Raw genomic sequence first — 9,980 nt, forward strand, 5'->3', positions numbered from 1 at the left:
GTCATGTTTTTAAAATTTATGATATAGTAGCTTTGTATCAAGAAATTCTTGTGCCAGACATTGCTCAGAAAAAATAAAATAAAAGAGAAAGTACCATGAAAATGGAGTGGCAACAAGTGCAAAACATTAGAAACAATAAAAATGAGTAAGCTAAAATTAAATGTAGAATATAAAAATAAGGAGTAATACTGCCAATGATACTGACGTAATAAAGTCATATTGCACATGATAATGAAATATTGCATATGATAATTAAATATTGCATAGAATAATGAAATGTTGCACACAAAATTGAAATATTGCACCTGAAGGTGAAATACTGCACACAATACTGAAATGGATACATGATTTACTATTGAGAAATTAAATGATATTGATGTTGAGTGTTAAATGTGTAAAGTTTTGCCTGGTTTGATGTTAAAAACGACTTCATGTGGCATTCTGTGGTGCACATCAGTGGTCTGAGTCTATGGCTGGAGGTGCTCTGAACGTTATTTAAACTTTAATAGTAATTTATGTCGTCAACAGCTGCTGTGGTGACATATATTAACTCAATCTGATCAGTATTAAGACATGGGAAATCTTTGCACATCTGTTTCATGAGACAGGTGCACAGAAGGATGAACATATTCAAAAGACTCCTGCACACTAAGTCGCAAAAATACATTTATTTGCAATGTTTCAGTGCAAGACCTTTACCAAGTTGACTTCTTGGAGTGGATGTACCTCCACAACAAATTACATTCTACAGGAAGCATTCATTCCAAAGCACCATTGTACTGACTGACAATTATAGAAGCATAAATGTATCCCACAATCATAATACTATGGATCACGTCATAGCATTTTACCCATTTTATGCAGACATTCCTGGGTAACATTTATGATTGGAACTCCACAGAATGTTTTCTAACTTTCTGTATTTTATTGAAAATAGTCATTATATAGAATGATGTTTTGGAATTCTTGCCTCCTGTAGTATGTGAGGAATGTGGTTGGTTGCTAACTTACAGCTACTCTATATTTGAGATGACTTCTTTTTGTAACAAACTAGTTTCTTAATAACGACCTTGCACCAAATGTTTGCAAATGGATGTGTTCAGACAGTGTACAGAAGTCTGTTTGGAAATTTTCTGTATTAATCTCAGACAGGGATATCTGTATTTATGGACAGCCTGTGAAGCATTTTACAAAAACAAATATACAAATGAGCATAGTTAGCTGAGATGTACTGTATATTTTAGAATCAACTAAATATTTTGCCCTGATTTCTATCAATTGCCCTCTGATTGTTATTTTGAACAGTGTTGTCTATCAAAATTATTTTTTATAATTATTACCACTCTCTATAAGCAAGATTTTGTTGTTTCTCTCACCATTTGACAGAAATATGAGAGTTACAAATTTAATTTTCACATCAGAAATGAAGATTATATTCGCAGTCCAACAAATATAAATGTCCTAAATTTGTATTGCAGAAGCAGATATACACACTAATAACTTAGCCCTCCTGTTAGTAAAGTCTTTATCATCATTTGCTTTAATAGGAGAGTCTGGAGGAATAGACTTTGTGTCTGAGTGTCCTTTTGGTTGATACAGGTAAAGAAGCAAACTGAAGTATTTTTCAGGGCTTAATTTTCCTGCCAAGTTTTCAGTGGCTTATCAGACATTTCAAAACAAATATCAGTTAATTTTGCGAATGACTTGACGTTATTAATCATACATTATCAGAAAAAATACAGCTTTTGTGGAGTACAAGATGACAGTTTTTCACATTTGGTTTTCTCAATGAATTCCATTTTACATCCTGTGTTTCCTTCTTTCTCTTTAAATAAAAGAAAAAAAAATCAATGTTTTATCAAAGTCAATTTATACACTCAAAGTTCACAGCCTTGTTTCAACAATGGTCACTAGGAAGAAAAGAAATGCAAAAAAAATCTTTTTGCAATAACATTTTTCATGATTTGGCTGGTAGTTTTGTTTTTTCCAGGAGATTTTTTGATGCTTTATCACCCTCAAGGGGATTAAAATGGCATTACAAAACAACGTATAGACCCTCACCTTTCTAGATTTTTTCTTTTAGTGTGTGTGTGGAAATCCTTCATTTTACCTAAATAATCATGCAGTTATTTTATTAACGACATTCAGCATTACACCTGATAACTGTTTTACAGATTAAATGTCTGTAAACACTTTTAGTGGTTTCAGACAGCAATTGTTGCACATTTAATGATTATTTTGTCAAACTTACGTTATTTTGAAAGTTGACTGATTAAGATTTAGATGAAGTGTTCTTACTAATATGTCTCCCAAAGTTTGGTCAGTTTCTCCTTTTTTACATTATGATTTTGACACACAGGTTAGGTAATTGATTAAGATGTAAAAGTTTGTAAAAGTTTAATGTTCTAGGTTAAAATGACCTTAATTTTTAAACTTAGCTATTTTACCCACAAGACATTTTTGTTCTCAAAACTCTTCAGGTGGAAATGTGACTTTTTTGCTATCTCAGTCAAGAAGTTGTGGATGAACTGTTATCTGGAAATAAAGCAAAATTCAACTTTTTGCATTTTTCAACCCCAGCAGAAAAAACACAGCAAAACATCAAAACTGGTTTTGGAAATTTGGTTTTATTATTTGTATTCTGCACACATTTTACCAGCATTACAACAGTAATAAAGATTAACTGCATTACATAACACCATCAGATTAAATGACACTTAAAAGCAACAGCTTGAAAATGATAAAGTTCTACATTGGAGTAAATTCGGTGGCTGAGAATACTTTAACATTTAAATTTATCTTTTTCATCTTTTCTTGTGTGTCAGTATTTGGACACTGACACATTTCTTTTGATTATGCTGGCTCTGAACTCTGGACTAGAAATACATTCAGAGGCGTTTGAATTCATACTAAACTTACAATTTACAGTTTTATTTCACAGACACTTTTATCCAAACGATGTACATTTAAGAGTAGATAGAACACTTTACCTGTATCAGCTACAGCATGAAAAGCTACAGCATGAAATTAAATTACATTTTGATGATCATACTTACCATTACGGCCACGTTATCTCCAGTCCTCTTCAGTTCTTGCCTGGTTTTCGTGCTGATTTCTTCCTTTCAGTCTGGTCTGCAACAAGAAAAACCACTGTTGAGTTTCACTGTGGTCACTTAGGTCATATAATCAGTGAAGAAAAAAAGTTTATTTCTGAAAGGCAGAACTTTAACCTCATGCTCGGTGTTGCATTTCAAACCTCTGCTGGAACACAAAGACTAATCAATGCAAAATATGTCACTGTCCAAATATTTTAACCTGCGCTGTGTGTGCATGTGTGTGACTGCATGTGTGTGAGTGCCGCATGAGGGATTAGCCTCAGTGTGTGTCCACCAGTGATTAGCCTGGTCAGTGGGCCTGTTGTGCATTCACTCAGGCCATTAGCATATTAATGCAGCCTCGCTCTTGATCTCCCCCCCACCCTCTCTCTCTCCCACTCTGCCTCTCCCTCACTCTTTCTCTTTCTCTGTACATATTTCCCAGACTGAGTTGTTGCTTCCTGCAGCTTCAATCTATAAATCTCACCAATTTACGCCACTCGTGCTGTGAAGCAGCGGACGATCTCGCCACACAAATTTCAAGGTGCCTGGTCTTCTTTTCCCTCCAAAAAAATGTCCTCTTGTCCTCCTCCGGCTCTCTCCGTCAGATCTCTGCTCACCCTCTCCCTCTCTCTCCCCCTGCACCTCATTCAAATCCTTTACTTTCTCTCATTTTCCCCTTTTCTTTCTCCAAGTCTGGCCCCCTGAACTTTGTCACAGGAAAACACACACGGACGCAAATTCACAGGGGCAAACACAGAGGGTGAGCACACACACACACACACACACACACACACACACACACACACACACACACACACACACACACACACACACACACACACACCATCCATCCACCTCATTCATTCTCCTTTTCTGTCACTCTCACCCCATCCAGTGCAAATTTAGCCAGACCCTCTCTAGACTCCGCTGCTGAAGTGCGAACCGGACACATTCAACTGTACTTAACACGGTGAGAGCCATTCAGCCTTTTCTGCTCCACAGACAGACTCTAACCTCCTTTTCCAAAATGGGACACTCCTGATCTCCAGAGCCGGGCGTTTAGACTTTGCACCTGTATGGGAAAAAATACACACACAAAAAAAGAAAAAAAAAAGAAATGAACACACATTTAAACATTAAGTTCATTTCAACCCTCTGAGAACTTAAATTTTCACAACAGTATAACAGAGAAAGGATTACATCTTAAGCATTTTAGGAAAAAATAGGTTTGTTTTGAAATGTGTGTTGGGTTCTGTTTTTCTACATTGACTAATTTGTGCTGGGTAAATCTCCAAACAAATGAATTGTCTTTGCTTCCCATTCAGCTGCTTTCCACCTGCTGTCTCTGTTTGGTGCCATTGCTTTCAAAACTAGTGATGATATTAATTCTTCACCAGCTTGTCGTGTAAACTGTGGCCTGTAAAAGACAAAGCCTTTCCCTAAACACCTGAACTGACCTACATATTTAGCTTCTTTTGTTTTAATCAAATCTGTCTGCTATTCTAAAACCTTCTGCTCTTGTTTTGGGGGTGAAAAAAAAAGTTGAGCTGACCTCCAAAAATGTCAAGAGAGATTCTTCCAGGCTTTACATTTACATAAACACACACTCTCCCCTTTTCAATATCCCTCTGCCTCTCTCTGTTTGTCTTTCAGTGTCACCAGCTCATCCACCCACAAAGCCTCCGAGTCTTATCCCATCCATGGTGGTCCGTCCCTCGCTGCTTCTTGGAGGTCAGGGGCGTGATGTCCATCCACAACTCCTGGTTTCACAAAGGCAGACGCAAGAATTGCGTTTGGACAATCAGCTCCGGACCTCCATCGTTCTCTTGGTCTCTGGTAGGTTCACACACTTCAACCATCAGGCTCATGACCTGATGATTTCCTAAAAATCACTTCGTCCACTTGCTGAAGCTCAGTTCCATAATGGTGTTTGATCGCGAGCTTCAGGTCAGCACATGTGGATGGACGAAAGCGAAAGAATGGTCAGGCGAGAACCGAAGAACGGGCGGGAAGGCAAGGAGAAAGGAGCGAGGGAGAGCTCTAACTCATGCTTGTCCTCTGTACCGGTGACACCATGATGAACGAAGGGGTCACCACCCGGGGGCAGGCCCGTCCACAAGGAGCCACCGATGTGACCTTGTACAAAAGAAGAAGTGGGTCCCCCAACGGTCACACAGATCAAAGAAGACAAAAGCCTGAGATGATAACTCAGCACAGCAGTGGAGCGCATTATTATCAGACACATGAGCAGCAGTGGTAGTAAATTTCACCGAGTTGGAGGCAGGAGGGTTGAGGCGTGGGGGGGGGGCTGAAAACGAAAAAGTAAAGCTCTGACTCGCCTTAATCTGATTTGCCGTACGCAACATTTTCTCTTTATCTGATTCGCTCCGTGAGGCATTTTCTCTTTCTGTGGGACCCCGTCTTTATCCAAATGATGTGGTCTTTGGTGAGGCCTGGCCTATTCATGGGAACCCCATGTGCTGTGTGCCCACCATTGAGGTGCAGAGTAGCATGGCCACAAAGGATGGCAGCATTTCAGAGTCCTCTCCTTACAGTCTCTGTTCAGAACAAAGTTTACAGTTAAATCATAGAGCCAGAAAATCCATCACATAGTTGAAAAAGCGAAAAGAATTTCATCTGAACATCTAAAGGACACAGATGTGTTTATATTGTAATAGTGAGTAAACTACAAAACATTTGACACTGATCCTCTTAATATACTGTAAAAAACATAGAAGTAAATACTTTTAGTTATGAAGGCCTAAAAGACTAAATGGTTGAAACTTTTTAGTAACAATTACTTTGAAATAAAGTTTGCTATCACTGACCTGTATAAAAATATCTGTATTTTATATGGTCTGTTTAAAACATAAACAGTAAACTCTAGTTCCTTGACAAAGACTCAATAGATGATCTCTTCTCATTTCTATGACAGGCTGTGATCATGCTGCTATAAAAGAGGCCTGAAGGCCTAAACTTTTCAGGTTTGCACTTCTCTTCAGGCTTTAGTACCACACAGGCTGCTGAGAAAGACCTGTTCTGTTTAAAAGTGAAGAAAGGAAGTAAAACCAAAAATAAACAACACTTATTATCTGCTTAAAGCAAAAAAAAAAAACATATAAAAGACAAGAATGAAACAGTGTAGTAGTACCCAATATTTGGACCCTTTAGGGCCTAAAATCTGGATCGAGAATAACTGTAAAAAGCCTGTGGTAAAGTCCCTCTGCTCCACAGAGCATTCATCCTTACATCTGCAACAGACATCCTCGCATCTCTATCTTCCTCCCTCAGTTCTGGGTCGAGTTTTAGCTGCATCGCTGTCGACGTCTGACCGCACTTGTCCTACTTCTCCATCTTCCACTCTCTCTGCTTCTGGCTCCTCTGATCCTGCATCCTTCTTCCTCTCCTTCTTCAACCTTTTCTGTCCGGCCCTCCCTCTGCCTTTACATTTCCTTCACCCTCTCTCTCTTAGTTTCCCCGCCCTCTCTCTCTCTCTCTCTCTCTCTCTCTCTCTCTCCTCTTCTCTCGTTCAGTGTCTCTCGCTCGCTCGCTCCCTCTCCTCATTTTATGCAGCGCTGGGGTTACCTAAGAGACTGGGCCTCAATGGAGAAAATCTCCTTTGGTACAATGAACTGGGCGAGAGGCAGAGGGGAGGGGGGAGAGAACTGGGAGTGGGAGGGTGGACGGGGTAAAATGAGGGGGTGTTGGACACAGGAGGGGAGGGAGCGGAGTGGGGGGGGTGAAAGTAGAGGGAAAGATAGTGGGATGCAGATGCATGCAGGGATGGAAGGGGGATACGAAATCCCAAAAATTGAATAAGTGGCTTCGCTTGTGTGATTTCGCCTCAATGGTCAGCCTTTTGCTGGTTGCCTGGGGTGCCCCCCCACCTGCTCACCAGTCAGCCCAGTTTCCCTCACAGAAATTTGGAAAAACGACACTCATTTGAGAAAGTTCTAGTAAAGATTTTAATGAAACCTCAATAAGATAAAGAGATCTTTTCATTGGAGGGAAATCAAAGTTTCACCTGAATTATTTTTATCATTTAATTACTTCCTTTTTGACTTTGACTTTTTTCTTCCAGAATTATCTTAGATCATAGATAATGATGGATGGATGGGAAACCTCAGAGTCAGTAGTCGCCATTTTGTTTGTTTACTTGTTTGTTTGCTCTCTGCAGGAGTGTAAGATGAGACCCAGAGGATCGGAGCTCTCTTTACAAAGACAAGTGTGTTTCGACAGTATAAACCCTCTCTTACTTTGCACCGTACAGACCCCATTCAGCACAAGTAATTACACTATTCCCCTTTAATCTATTCACTGTTTCTGTGCGAGAGATGTTCCCCCCCAAGAAAGGAGACAAAACACACACAACCTTGTTTAGAGGTTAGTTACTGATTAGCACAAAACTGTTGCAGTTCATTTTCCTGCTGCACCTTATTGAGCTCCTCACCAATTCTATTCAGTTTGTCGTTTGTCTCTGAGTTGGCAAACAGGTCCCCTGCTGCTCAGCTCTGTGTCTTTACAACTCTTCCCCAGCCCCTTTTCTCATCAGAGGATGTGAGAAAACAATAGGGCTAATAAAAGAAGCAGAGAGATGATTACAGCGCGGCAAAGAAGTTAGCGCTCCTACGCCCGAACCATAAATACCTGGTGTGTAAAATGGGATATGTGGGTGACTTTGGGGCGTCTTTTTATGTGCTTTTCTGTGCAAGTGGTGTCAGCTTATTCTTGTTCCCATGTATGTCCTGTCTAAATGCCAGGGTGAATCTGGGATCTCTGCGGTAATGACTCTATCAGGCCTTGATACCCGGAGGCCCCTGCTGAGGGAATGGATCTGAGGGGATTGGGGTGCTAGAATGTGGCCCAGGAGGTGTCAGAGTCGGGTTGGGGGTGCTTGTGTTTCCAAGTATGTGTATGTGCTTGAGACGGGAAGGGAAGGAGGGGGTTAGGGCAGATTGTCCATGGTGCTCACCCCTCTGAGTAGAGCTGAATGAAGTTATTTCTAGGCCCCTGTCCATCTGTTACCGTGGCAGCAGTGGTGACCAAGGTGTTGCCATGGCGAGGTGGACACAAAAAGGCGTGGCGTGGGAATGGGTCCAGGGGTCAGGAGTGAGGGTCAGGGGGTCAGGGGTCACAGCCAGCTGGACAGCACACAAGAGGAGGCCAGGGTGAGAAAAGAAGGAGGGAAGGCTTGATTTTCTTTCTCTGCTTCACCCTTTCTTCTCTGGGTTTTCTGCTCTGGAGGGAGATGTCCGAAGAGTGGACACCACTGGACATTAACATTGAACTGGGGTGGTGAGATGGAAAAGGGAGGAGGGGGTTGCAGAGGGGGAGTTAGAAGGGCTGTGGGGTTCACAGACTGGGGCCCCCACAACGTCCAGGCTTTGGGAGGCTCCCCTGCTATAGGCCTGATACCTACTGGTGTCTAATCGTGCATAGCATTTGACAGGCAATTGACTCTGGTCAATGTACACGCAAATGCAACCATTGAGAGGATGCGGACGGCTGCGTGTGCATGTGTGTCTGTCTGTGTGGCCACAGTGTGCACTTTACCCAGATCAGTGATACCCAGAGAAAACAAAAGGCCTTTCCACGACTTTTCATTCCGCTCATTTTGAGCTCAAAAATGCTCGCAGACAATAAGACAAACTGAAGGGGGGTAATGAATCACAATTTTGCTCAGCATGGGAAGAACATTTTCAAAATCTTTTCCTGCCTTATATTTTTAGCTGAAACCTCTCCATCACATATAGATATATATTCCACATCTTATTTCATCATGTGCTGTCCAGGCACTGTAGCTATAAACCTGGAAAGTCACAAAAAGCAATTTTAAAAGTTTGAAAAGTAGAATAATGGAATTGATCGATACCACATTACCTACATGCACATCTGTAGAAATCACGTTTAATTTGCACAGTTTGTGGGAAAAAATAAGAGACTGTTAGCAAAATATTATTATGAGTGAATCCATGAGGAAGGTCACAAAAAAGAGACTGATTTAAAAGCACAGTTTTTGCTTTAAATGCAGTAAATGCCATTTCTTTTCAACATGTTAGAGAGTGCAAACATGGCTTTTATGTGTCCGTTCAGTGACTTTATACATCATCCACTAATACATCTGTTGTGTAGTGGGTTTAATCATTATACAGTACCTCTATTTCCAGTGTTGAAACTTGAACTCGTGAAAATGGAAAAATCCTGATTAAATATGTAAAATGGATGTAGTCGAGAGTATTTTTCAGATTTGTAGGAAACTACAGACCAAATTCACAGGTGTTAGTTTGGTCTCCCTTTTACATTTAACTCCAACAATTTCAGAAATGATGAACAAAAGTTAGAATTTTCTCCACAACATTTGGTTTGCGTGCAGTGATAGAACTAATTATCTTGATGGAGAATCTTTATATAAAGAGAGGTTTAACAACTGACTATTTAATGCATAGTAACAAGCAACAAATATATGCATGAGAATGTGGGATGTATTCCCATTTTCAGTTTGATTCACCATTTATCTTTCAAAATCCTCACTAAGAGTTTCACTACCTGGCTTTTATGTACATGACAAAATAAGACACATACAGTTTGACTACATGATTAAAAGGTGAACATAATAAAGCATTTGTTTAAAACAATAAAGGGGATCAGTGGTGTCAGCAGTGAAGTGTTCACATAAAATAGTACAGGTTTCATGCAGGTGTTTTTAAAAAAATGGCCATTTTGGACTTTCTATTTAGTGTTCAAAGTGTACTGTGACATTAACTTTGTGTGATATCATACTTTAAAATGCAAATTCTAAGCAAACTGCCAGCAGAATGATCAAACGTCAGCAATCTAAAAAACTAAATGAATACATCTCTTCCAGTGAGACATTCCAAATGA

The 9,980-nt window shown here is 40.1% G+C and overlaps 1 long non-coding RNA gene across 1 annotated transcript; it reads right to left on the reverse strand.

Moving 5' to 3' along the window:
* Positions 1–2,608: 2,608 nt before the first annotated feature.
* On the reverse strand, positions 2,609–6,570 carry LOC110969885 (uncharacterized). Its single transcript, XR_002597018.2, has 2 exons — positions 6,348–6,570; positions 2,609–4,170 (listed from the first exon to the last, which is right to left on the reverse strand). It is a non-coding gene; the product is annotated as an uncharacterized LOC110969885 (long non-coding RNA).
* Between the last annotated feature and the right edge of the window lie 3,410 nt (positions 6,571–9,980).

Source organism: Acanthochromis polyacanthus, chromosome 11, assembly GCF_021347895.1.
Source record: "Acanthochromis polyacanthus isolate Apoly-LR-REF ecotype Palm Island chromosome 11, KAUST_Apoly_ChrSc, whole genome shotgun sequence".
Classification (NCBI taxonomy): Eukaryota; Metazoa; Chordata; class Actinopteri; family Pomacentridae; genus Acanthochromis; species Acanthochromis polyacanthus.